Here is a 12,987-nt window from a genome sequence, read left to right as displayed (position 1 = left end):
TGTTGATATGAACATCAATAGTGTTTATTTTGTAGGCTCCTAGCATTCCATGGAAGGATGCGTACTACCATTATTAAAGATAAGGTGTAAACTTTCGCGAAGTTGAGTAAGAACTGGTAAGATAGTGGGGTGATCGCCAAGTAGTTGAGTAAGCTGCATGAGAATGTGGAGAACACACTGATGAACATGTTCTCGCTGAGGAAGTGTAGTACCTGTTTGCGGATGCTGTGCGGGTTGCAGAGGCATTGACGGGCTCGATGTTGAGGGAGTGGGCTGACTGGGTTGAATGGGGTACTGAGAACTCGGAGATTGAGAGGGGTGCGAGGATGTAGTGGATTGCACTAGCTGGAGATATGCAGCTCTATCATAGCCGGGAGAAGGTTTAGGTGGCAAATCCTTAACAACCACTTGTGTGAATTTGCGTTTGCGAGGGGCGTCTGGTAATGGAGAAGGATGTTGAGAGGGTAGGGGAGGAAATTGGTGAACGTTATGATACTCCGAATAAGTAGGTGGAAATAGTCGAGCAGAAGCTTCTGAGAAGGAAATGTTATCAGTGCACATAAGTTTTTTGATTTCCACTTGCTTCTGATGAACAGCACAGTCTGATGAACCCGTTTCGTGTTCCTGATTGCAATGCACACATAACTTGACATTAGCAAGGCAGTCAGAGGTAGAATGGTTCATACTACAGTTGCGACAGCGAAAGTTAGTGGACTGGCAATTGCGGAGGGTGTGTCCATAACGCTGGCATTTGGAACAAATAATGGGGTAAAATATAAAGGGAGTGACTTCTAACATTACATGATAGATTGAAACATATTTGGGCAACGTTTTGGAGCAAAAAACAATCTTGATGGAGCCAGTAGGTAGATATACTGTCTGACCATCTTGGAGGGATTTACGGCGTAGGCGATGAACAGAATGAACTTTGACGTCACTCTGAAGTAAAGTAAGAATATCGGATTCAGTTAGATCTTTCTCAACACCGCGTATAATGCCTACGCGGAAGATATTTGAGTGAGGAATAAAGGCATGCAACTTTTGTGTCTCAAGGAACTTATTCTGCAGAAAGTCATTAGCATGATGAGGAGAGTGAAAGTTTACCTGAATCCTGTTACGGCCTTTATACTGGATGGATTTAATAGGAAATTTCCTTTCATGGAGTAGACGCCCTATAGCCATAGGGTGTAGATTGCCAATATTATTACCTTGTTTGGATGAAACAAAAACAAGATATGGTCCTGGGTGGTTTAATGGGTATAAATTACATGCACTAGTATTCGGAGGTTGAGCAGGAGGGGGAGGGTTAGGATTGCATTGAGTCGCAGTTTGCAACGAAGGGGTAGGAGTAGAATTAACATTCACGGTTGTATCCATTTTCACTACTTCTTCCCGTTCAACATTACTATTGGACGCGGGATGAAAGTCCCGAGTACCTCCACTATCAGAACTCATGCCACCACTGCACAATCACACGCAAGCTAGCACCGGAACGCACGAGTAAGTTCTAGAAATGTCAGACACCGAACACGAAACCTCGAACACAACGAAGCGACACGAACCAGGGTACACAACCTTTAAAATCATGATTCTCTCTGACGGAATGCCATCCTTCATGGAGGAAATATAATGAGACAAATTCGTACTGGATTTCTTTATTATCACATACTGTAGATTAAGTGTAAGAAGTACAGCCAAAAGCACAGATTCTATAACTAACTCATTTGATGACTCCAGCGCTGGAATGGGCGTATCTATATTTCGGCCCACGAGAGTTGAACCTCTATCCTCTTTGAGTTGAACTCTGACATTCGAGCGGCGGAAGCAGTAACTACGTATTACGCTGCGTTGTCATAGTTTCCTCCATCTGCAACATAGCACCCTTTTATACAAGATGAATGTTTTCTTTCTTTCCTTTTTTTTTTTTTTTCGCTAGTGGCTTTGCGTCGCACCGACACAGATAGGTCTTATGGCGACGATGGGATAGGAAAGGCCTAGGAGTTGGAAGGAAGCGGCCGTGGCCTTAGTTAAGGTACAGCCTCAGCATTTGCCTGGTGTGAAAATGGGAAACCACGGGAAGCCATCTTCAGGGCTGTCGAAAGTGGGATTCGAACCCACTATCTCCCGGATGCAAGCTACGGCCGCGCGCCGCTAACCGAACGGCCAACTCGCCCGGTAGCTGAGTGTTTAATAGAACATCTAGACCTAAGGCAATTCAATAAACTTTTGACCCGTTCCTAAGATCCTGTTAATAATTCCAGTAGAAACGTCATTGCCGATAATATTTCATAATCACTAACAAAATCATCAGTTTCTGACAACAGCCTCAACAAATACACATGTTAAATACAGAATAGAACTGTACAATTAGCCACTGATTAAGTTATAAATAAACCAACAACGAAAATAATATTCAAGAAGACAAACACATAAATACATAAAGCCGCAACAACTAACAAGGTACCACCAAATACAATATAGAGAATACGTGACACACTGCGAGGTATCACTCGACATTGATTGCCAGCGCACCTAGTGGGACGGCCTTGAAAATGAGTATAGTAGTAATACCGATAAGCTTATGTACCGGTAGTTTGAAATTTTGGTCTTGGATTTGCGTTAAGAAGAAGATTTTCGTGAAAATTTAATTTATTCGGTGATAAAAGTTTTTAGAATTACAATCACACAAGCACTGAACTATATTTCGTAAGGTTTGTGCTTTTTCTGGCTGCAATAACTTTGCACTTGTTCAGGTATCGAAATATTTCTTCCGCTTACCTGGACACAGAATATTGTAAGTAAATTCCAATATTGTAAAATATGAGTGTGTAAATAACATTAGTTTAACATTTAGTTGTCAACAAGTATTCCTATCTCAGATTAATTATTACGTGAAGAAAATTAAAACAAAATACATAAAACAAACAAAAAAAAATCCTTCTTCTTCTACAGCTTTTCCCAGATCCGTGGATTCGCGAGTGTGAGCTGTGTAACACATGTGAGTAGTAAGGCCAACACCGGTTCTAAAAAATGGGTCTTGAGTAAGCACTTTCCCACGAGGTTATTGACGCATAGTAGTGTACCTAGCGGTGTACTGTCCCGAGGTCATTGATCCCTATTTGAGTAATAGGGCAATGGGGATTCGCGGATTTTGCGTACGAGAGCAAGCCTAACCTCACAGTCGCCATCTTGAAGGGGCTAAACACAAAGGGCGTAGTTTTACGGCCAGATGCCCTTCCTGATGCAAAAGGATTAGTTTTTCGGCTAGATACCTTCCCCGCCGCCATCCTGGAGGGGCCTAACCTCACAGGGTGAATTTTACGGCCAGAATACTTTCCCGACGCCAAGGGCCTAGTCTTACGGCCAGATGCATTTCTCGAGGCCATCTTGAGGGACCTAACATTACAGGGCCTAGTTTTACGGCCAGATGCCCTTTCAGACGCCATGGGCCTAGTTTTATGACCAAATGCTCTCCCCGACGCCATCTTGGAGGGGTCTAACCTCACAGGGTCTAGTTTTACGGCCAGATCCCTTCAATCCTCACAGTCGCAATCTTGGAGGTGTCTAACCTTACAGAGCCCGGTTTTACGGTCAGATGCTCCTCCATCTTCACAGACGCTATTTGGAGGGGCCTAACCACACAGTCGCCATCTTGGGCCCAGTATTACAGTCACATGCACTTCCCTCCTCACAGTCGCCATCTTGGAGGGGACTAACCTAACAGGGTCCAGTTTTACAACCAGATGCCCTTCCCTCCTCACAGTCGCCATCTTGTAGGGGCCTAATCTCACAGGGCCAAGTTTTATGGGCAGATGCCCTTCCCTCCTCACAGTCATCTTGTGGCCCAGTTTTAGGGTCAGATCTGTACCCTCTTCACAGACGCAATTTTGAAGGGGCCCAACTACACAGGCGCCATCTTGGGCCCAGTTTTACGGTCAGATGCCCTCCATCCCCACAGCCGCCATTTTGGAGGGGCCTGAACGCACAGTTGCCATCTTGGGGCCCAGTTTTACGGTCAGATGTCCTTCCTTCCACACAGGCGCCATTTTGGAGGGGCCTAACTACACAGTCGCCATCTTGGGTCCAGTTTTACCGTCAGATGCCCTTCCCGTTACCATTTTGGAGGGACCTAACCAAACAATCGCCATCGTGGAGCCGCATTTTTACGGAAAGATGCCCTTCCCTCTTCACAGGCGTCATTTTGGAAGGGCCGATCATCAGAGTCGCCATCTTGGACCCAGTTTTACGAAAATATGCTCTTCCCTTCTCCTCATCTGACGTAGTTTAATGGCTAGATGCCCTTCCCTCCTCATTATCACGGAGGGGCCTAACCTCACTACTACTTCTGATCAGGCCTACACATGACTGAGCAAATGTCATGGGATAGTGGAGCACTGATGCGCAGGTGTTTTGTCTGGACACCACACGCCCCCTGTGCCAGCGGCAGTTGTATAGGAGACCTTGTGAGCAGTGGCTGTGCATGTGACAGGTGTAACGTGGAACGTCGTCGTGAACTGACACCGTTCGAACGGGGTATGGTAGTCGGTGCCCGACGGATGGGAAGTGCGATTTCGGAAGTGGTGCGGGAATTCGGCTTCACACGATCAACTGTGTCCAGGGTATATCGTGAATGGTTGAATGCGGGTGTCACCGTCCACAACAGACGAACGACCGGCCGTCCAGCAACCCTTGATGACTCTGACCGGCGACATCTGAGACGGATTGTCAGTAGGGACAGACGGGCAACCGTGCAACAAATCACGGCTCAATTCAACACAGGCACACAGAATTTAATGAATTTAATGAACTATTTATTGTGTAATTATGTACAAAATTAAACAATCTAATACCGGTTATCTATGGCTCCCAGTGGACAATTCGTAGGAACATGGGTTCTATGGCGTGTGGGAGTCGGGGCGCCGCACACGGGTGCCACTGTTAACCCAACGTCATCGGGCACAACGACGCGCATTTGTCGCCAGTCACCAGGGATGTGCACTGGAACAATGGCGTAACGTGATATGGTCGGACGAATTGCGATTTCAAACGCACCATGCCGATGGGAGGCAACGTGTATGGCGCAGACCACATGAAGCGATGGATCCCGCCTGCCTCGAAGGTGTGGTCCAGGGCGCTGGTGTCTCTGTGATGGTCTATGGTGCATTTTCCTGGTATGGAATGGGCCCCCTAGTTGTTCTGGAAGAGAATTTGAATGGAACGCGGTATGTTGAGCTGCTCGGAGACCATCTCCACCCAGTTTTGGCCTTCCAGCGCCCAGACGGTTCTGCGGTGTTTCAAGATGATAACGCGCTGCCACATCACTTCCACGTCGCCCGGGAATGGTTCCAGGAAATAGCAGCGGAGGTCCAATGACTGCCATGGCCACCCAGGAACCCCGATATGAACCCTATCAAGCATATCTGGGATATCCTGGAACGCAGGCTCCGTGCCATGGATCCTGCACCCACGAACAGACCAGCATTGGCGGCCGCTCTGCAAACGATTTGGTGTCAGCTGCGTCCAGAGGACTACCAGGGACTTGTCGACTCACTTCCACGGCGTCTCACTGCAGTTCACAGGGCCAGAGGAGGCCCCGCACTTCATTAGGTGACTATCCCATGACATTTGCTAAGTCAGTGTAGTTTTACGGTCATATGTCCTTACATCCTCCTCATCTGGCGTAATTTTACGGCTAGATGTCCTTCCCTCTCACAGGCGCCATTTTGAAGGGGCACAACACACAGGCTCTTTGTCGTCTCCCCCCTTGGAGTAGTGACAGAGCTGTGACGTAACAAGGGAGAGCGATTTAAAAATGCACACAACCGAACGCGCAAACTGACACGCGCAGACTGAGCACGTGCGATACTAAGGTCATTCCTTTTTAACATGCAGCGATTACGTCGACATGGTTATACATGTTTACTTGTTCGTTGTCAAGGTTACTTACTAGTAAAATCAATTATTTATAGACGGTATACTGTGAATATTTTTGATAGGTGTAAGGAGGCAAAGGGAATGTAATAAGTAGAACAATCAGAATTTAATGAAATATTTATTGTGTAATTATGTACAAAATTAAACAATCTAATACCGGTTACACAACAGTCTTGGTTATGATGCCGACAAGTTTACTGTACTCCTTAACAGCTTACTGCGAAGAGGTAGCATGCTTCCAAAATTGTAATCCTGCAACATTCAAATACACAAAATATTTATTGTTTATGAAACTAAGTTTTAAAAATGTATTATACTACGTATGTTATGCTTTACAAAGACGTTAATGCAGTTTCTTACCTTGTTGTTATTTATGTGTTTTGTTCCTTTCTGAATTATTATCAGGCAGTGTAAAGGGAAAAATTCATCCATACACTGTGTACAGTTTACAATCTTCAGATTAGGTCCATTCCAATCATCCGAACCATTTTTACCTCGATGCTTGTATTGACGTCCACAGGGTCTGCATAAAGCTACATCGACTGACATCTTACAGTGGAGAGGAAGGATGTCTCAAAAAGCATCAACTAAAGGAGCAGCGTACGTAGATAAAAATCAGATGTTTTGGCATCTGATATAAGGTTCTATGTTTATAGAACATCTTAATAGCCTCACTTAAACCTCAAGTACACGGGGCGAGTTTAACAAGCTAACAAGCGGCTTGTAAAAAGCCGGCGAGTCGGCGAGTGCGCTAGTAGTCGAGTACACACACTTGCTCAGTAGTAAACTAGGTGCCGTGTGGAAACCACGTGTTGTCATAAGGTTAGGTTTTATTGTGAAAATTTGATTGATTTAAGAATTTAATATATATTATTTTATATAATATATTATTATATTATAATTATTAGTAAAAATTTAAAAAATGATATTTGAGGCTACTGTGAAGTGGAACACGAGTAATATTTCATTGTTTTTACAAGTGCACCAACAATTTCCTACATTGTGGAACATTAACAATAAAGACTACAGCAACAAATCGTTGAGGGATGCGAGTTTTAAACGACTAATGTCTGAGCTGAATGAAAATCAGTTGTTAGGCGAAATGGATGAGAAGCTGCTTAAGTCTAAAATCAAGTCCATTAGATATGTCTACAGAACGGAATTACAAAAAATTGAAAAAAGCAAAAAGATTAGCTGTGGAACAGATGAAGTTTATGTACCAAAGTTATCTTGGCTTAAGGATGCTACTTACTTGAGTGAGGTTGTGACAACAAGAAGCAGTACATCAAATTTGGTAAGTAAATTTAATGTATTATTAATTTAATACATCAATAGTTTTTAAAACATTATTCATGGCTGTTTAAGTCCAAGTTTCTCCCATTACCACGGTAGAGTATTTTCTTCCGTGAAGTACGTCATGTATGCTTGTCTGATCCCTTTAGCGATTTGGCTTGCATTGTCGCTGCCTCGTCTGGTCACTGGATGTAGGATGTTGGTATTTTGTCTCCATTCACCAGGTGTTACACCTCCTGTGTTAAAATCTTCTCTGTCCACTGCTTGTGGTGACATATAGTGGCATAGGGCAGTCTTTCGCAGCCAGTTATGCAAACTGCAAGCAGCCCAAACAACTCTATCGATAGTATCGGGTTTCAAGCCAGTTGGTTTTGAAAACACTTTAAATCGCCAGGAAAGTATGCCAAAAGCATTCTCTGACACTCGTCTGGCACGGGAAAGACGATAATTGAATATTTTTTCATCACTTAGTCCAAGCTTACTGAATGGCTTCATAAGATCGGGACTTAGAGGAAAAGCGTCGTCCCCGACGATAACGGAGTTCTCAGGAAACCCAGTGGTTTTATTTTCCATTGCAATGTTCAGAGTACTAACTCTAAATACTGCACTGTCACTTGCTCGGCCATTTGCTCCTACGTCAATATACGTGAAGCAATAATCTGCATCAACCATGGCAAATAGTATGTTACTGTGGTTTTCTTGTAATTGTAGTAAACATAATGAACATGAACAGGGAGGTCTCTTGATGACAATGTGTTTACCATCAATCGCCCTACAGCATCTAGGGAAATTCCAGAGCTGGAGGAATAACTTTTCAATTTATTTCCAATGTTCAACAGTTTTTGGTACCTGAAAGGAAAAGATTGTTTTTAAGTACTTATAATGTTTTAATAAAACATGAAATATTCATTATTGTTCATTTTTGGCCTTCTTGTAGGGCTTAAACCAAAGTGAAAATTTGGAACAAGATAAAGAGGGAGGCGACACCATTGACCCTGCTATGCCTGGCATCGGGAACAAATCCACTGTTGAAACAAACACGGCCCACTCCTCTGGACTTATTAAGCCACCTGAGCCGGCAAGAAAAAGGTTTAGAATAATGGAGAAACTGTAGAAACTGGTAAATCTGACAATGAGGAGATATCCTAAGCAATCAAGAAGTTAGACGACATTGCAAACAAAGCTGCTGTGGATAAGCCATATGATCTGTTTGGCAAGTATGTAGCAAGTGAACTCCATCAGCTACCAAAGCGAACAGCCATCTTGCTGCAGCAGGATATTCAAAATTATATAAATCGTGCTCAGTTGGACATATTGGACAATGCATCAGTCCAATCAGAATCTCACAATTTTAATCTAATCGCGTCTCCTCAATCAATTGCTTTTGCAACTGGTTCTTCAAACGACGAAGAAGACATCTTACAAACAGTGATGACGTTTTCACAGATTATGTAAAAAGATTCCATGAAATAAATTATTATTTTATAACTACTATTATTATTTACACTTACCTCAATGAATGGTCGAAGAACACAACAAATTGCCGTAAGTACATGGGGGTAGGAACCTCGATATTGTTGTTTCTGGAACTCGAAACAGGTACTCCAGTGACTGAAACACCAGTCGCTAAATAGCGTGAAGTTATTTCTAATTTTGTAGTTACTGGAATTGCCGACCTCATTGTCGTGTCCCATTTTGACAACATTTCGTTTACCATTCCCAGTAGTTCATCAAACAGTTTACCTGTAATTCTCAAAATATTTCTATAAGCCACAGGATCTTCGCTCTTCAGCTCTTTCGGTAAAGTATTTGATGCACCATAATCAGTACGTCTTCCTATCCACGGTTTCACCCACACGGTTCTCTTAAGCACTTTCCGTTTCGCGTTTTGCCGTTTAATTAACTCGTTTTCAATCACTTTAGCTACAACTTCAACACCCGCTAGAACCAGCTCCTCTGACATCTTTCAAGACCCATGCAACTAGCCTGCTAGCCACTTGTACACAAGCTACTGTGAGTACACGTGGCTAGTTTACAAGCTAGCTCGCTCAAAAGCCGGCGAGTGGAGTGTAAAGTCGCCGGCAGTTCAACTTTTTCGGAAGAGTTTTTACAAGCAGCTAGTTTACGAGCTGCTTGTGAAAAAGCCGCTTGTTAGCTTGTAAACTCGCAGCGTGTACTTGAGGCTTTACTTGTGTGTGATAAATAAGATGTTGCATGTTAGTTACACTGGTAGGTGAACAACATGCACATTCACAGTTTTGTTTGTTATCAAGATATCCATTACCGTGTAGTCTTTTTCTTCTTTCTGTTCCATAGTTTACGCCGTAGAAGCACACACTTTTGATCATGATAAAGGGCTATCCAAATTTATAGCCTTGTAACAATATTCGTTAGTGTATGGTAAGTGACATCACTCATTAATAATAAGACAATAGGCTGTTGTGTTAGCAGGAATGTTTTCAGATGTTTCAAATTCTAAACGAATGTCGATAGGAGATTCTTTTATAGATTCTTCATGATAAGAACAGTCTATAACTACAATCGATGGATTATTATTTAAAATTTTCAGGTGAAAATAGCGGACGATCTCTTTCTGATAATACGATGATGGGAATTTACAAAACATGTCATAGAGAACCCAAATTTATTTTTCTCAAAATTAATGTCTATGTTTTCGTATGGATACGTAATTCCGTTGAGATTTAGTCTAATATTTCTTAATTTACAGTGATCAAACTGTGAGCTATCTTTTTCATGGTTGAATTTACGATGCGTTTGAAATCCACAAATAATATACAATGGCTTTTCAGTAAAACGTGACATTTTAACAGCCCAGCTATTCTTGTTTGTAGGTGGTAATACAGGATATTCATGCAGCTCCCAATTCCGAAAACGTATAGGTAATGGTATATCATTTTCTACAATCTTGAACCATCAAAGTTTTTCTCGATCAGATACTGTTACATGTGGAATCCTCCACAATATACGATGAAGTGTAATTTTCGAGTCTACTGCTGTTTCTGCTGTTTTAAGAGAATTGTAATTACTTCGATTACGGATCAGAATCAGCTCTTGTTCTGCGTTGATTATAATACATGTGAAATCATCTGCAAAGCCGAGAATTTTTTAAATTGTAACATACCAGAAAAAGTTCCGTTCTGATTAATCATCCAGCTGTCATTAGCTTTCGGACACCATCCTGCCATCCGTAAAAATACTTTCTTGATCACCATAGGAAGGGTAGATTTTCATGCACTTGTAATACCAACATTCTTCGATCTATCTATTTCCACATTATTTACTTCATAACGCGCTTCAGAAAAGAGAAAAGCTAGACTATGGTGTTTTACCTGAGATGTACTTGGTCCACTTCCATCTGTCTTATTAACGCGTCCTTCAATATAGAGGTAGCTTTCGTGTGGTAGGGTGTATACATATTTTTGATTAATTATAAAGCGAATTTCATCATAGCTATTTAATCCAAACGTAAAAGGTTGATAAGAATGAAGCTCACTTCATACTGCACTTTCATGAGTTTCTACTGTGTTCATAATGTATAGCATTTCTTCCATTTTGTTGTAGTAGCGTATAACCTAAATCTTGGAGAATCTGCTTATGGACATCTGTTAACGCGTTGAGTCTTCGCAAACATGTAGTGTGTCTCCGGAATGTACATCGCGTTTTACAGATATTTTCATACTGGTTTAAGATGAAGTTTGTAAGTACCTACGTGTGTCGATCTAAATGAATACGCTGATTATGTTTATTCACAAGCCTAAAAGTGATGTTACTAATGTGTTTTACAGAACAGGACGATAAAGAACTACTGATGGTTTCTCAAGAATAGTATAACCACTTCCCTCTGTAATAATAAAGTTGTGCAGGACGTGTGAATGTTGTTGATTACTATTCAAGTCTGTAATAATATTGAAGTAATGTTTACATGATGATCATCGAAGAGTGTTATAGGTTGATCAGACTCGTAACGTATGTTCGGTATGAGTTCTCTTGGTGAAAATCCAAGCAATGGTCCAATTAAATCAGGTTGTGATTTGAAGTCAATCTTGAATGATGAGTCAATAACACATTTATATGTGATGTTGTTCACAGTAATTGGAAACTTGAATTATGATTACTAAAACTCTCTTCTGTAAACTATTCAATTAACGTACTTTCAATGTAGTCATGCATATCGTGTACTGAATAACTGTGCGACTCGTTGGCTGAATGGTCAGCGTACTGGCCTTCGGTTCAGAGAGCCCTGGGTTCGATTCCAGGCCGGGTCGGGGATTTTAACCTTCATTGGTTAATTCCAATGGCCAGGGGGCTGGGTGTTTGTGCTGTCCTCAACATCCCTGCAACTCACACACCACATATAACACTATCCTCCACCACAATAACACGCAGTTACCTACACATGGCAGATGCCGCCCACCCTCATCGGAGGGTCTGCCTTACAAGGCCTGCACCCGGCTAGAAATAGCCACATGAAATGAAATGAAAATGACTGAATAACTGCCTGATGGTAGCGTTAGCACATCATCATCGTAATAGAACTTGTTTACGCCATCACATACATTATAGGTTTTATTGTAGTTTTCAAACGACTTAAGTCCAAGACTATGTAGCTGATGACCGAGTTCGATCGGTGGATTAAAGCAGACGGTTATTTCAGGCCCTTCTCCGCGTACAGCGAAAGTTTTTCACCTTTGGTCATCACGTGTACACTGTTGTTCTTTGTCTACTGTCTGGGTTTGATATAAGAACATAAGATATAATCGCCCCATATGCGCCATATGCGTGTATTAAATTTTTGCGCACGTCTTTATTTAAACAATGTCTGCACTGCTTCCTAAACAACGTATGAGTTCAAATGGAGGAGGTAAGTCTCCATAGCTATCGAAATACCGCACTTTAGATTTACGTTTTACGTAGGCAACGTAATGAGATCCAGGTCCGCGACTGGACCAAGCCAGATCATACCCCTCCGCACCAGCTCTGGACCAACACAAGTTTTAACCATTCACACACAATTTTGCGTATTTTTCTCAGAATTTTATATTCCCCCCCGAAGTCACCCATTCTTATGGCAAAATATCAAAATTAATATTTCTATAAAATAAAAAAAATCATGAAAAATTTTAGTAAAATAATAAAACATTGCCTATTTTTGTAAAAAATCACAAAAGTTAATATTTCTATAAAATTAAAAATGCAAAAATAAAATAGAAAGAATAAAATTATTGTTTGGTTGTAATTATATTTTTATTGACGAAACGGATTTAAATTCAATTACAAATAATTGAATTAGCCCAGTAGGAGGTACTACTGTATCTTGAAACAGGAAATGATTCGCAGATAAGAAAGAGTCTAGTAGAAGTGGTTTATATTGAATCAGGAAATAAGTCGCAGATAACAGATAAGCAGTTTCAACCACAGGAACTTAATGGCTGCCGACAACCCAGTAGCTGCTGACTTCTTACAGAAATATTAATGAACATAAATACGCCATCTGTTATTGAAAGTAGAGACTATAAGAATTGAGCCATCTGTCGGATTATATAATAACTACTTAGTATTCCACAGTTATCTCATTTCATATATCATATCAGAGCAGTTTTCCGGTAAGTAACTGATAACCGATAACTTAGTATTCTGTATATTCGTGGTTCGCATCTACTTTCTTCCAGAAATTTTTGAAATATATTCAAAATTAACTAAGTATATGCACTCTTAATTTAAACGTCAATCTTCGCCTTC

This window comes from Anabrus simplex, chromosome 6, assembly GCF_040414725.1.
Source record: "Anabrus simplex isolate iqAnaSimp1 chromosome 6, ASM4041472v1, whole genome shotgun sequence".
NCBI classification, from domain to species: Eukaryota; Metazoa; Arthropoda; class Insecta; order Orthoptera; family Tettigoniidae; genus Anabrus; species Anabrus simplex.
This window is presented reverse-complemented; position numbering follows the sequence as displayed.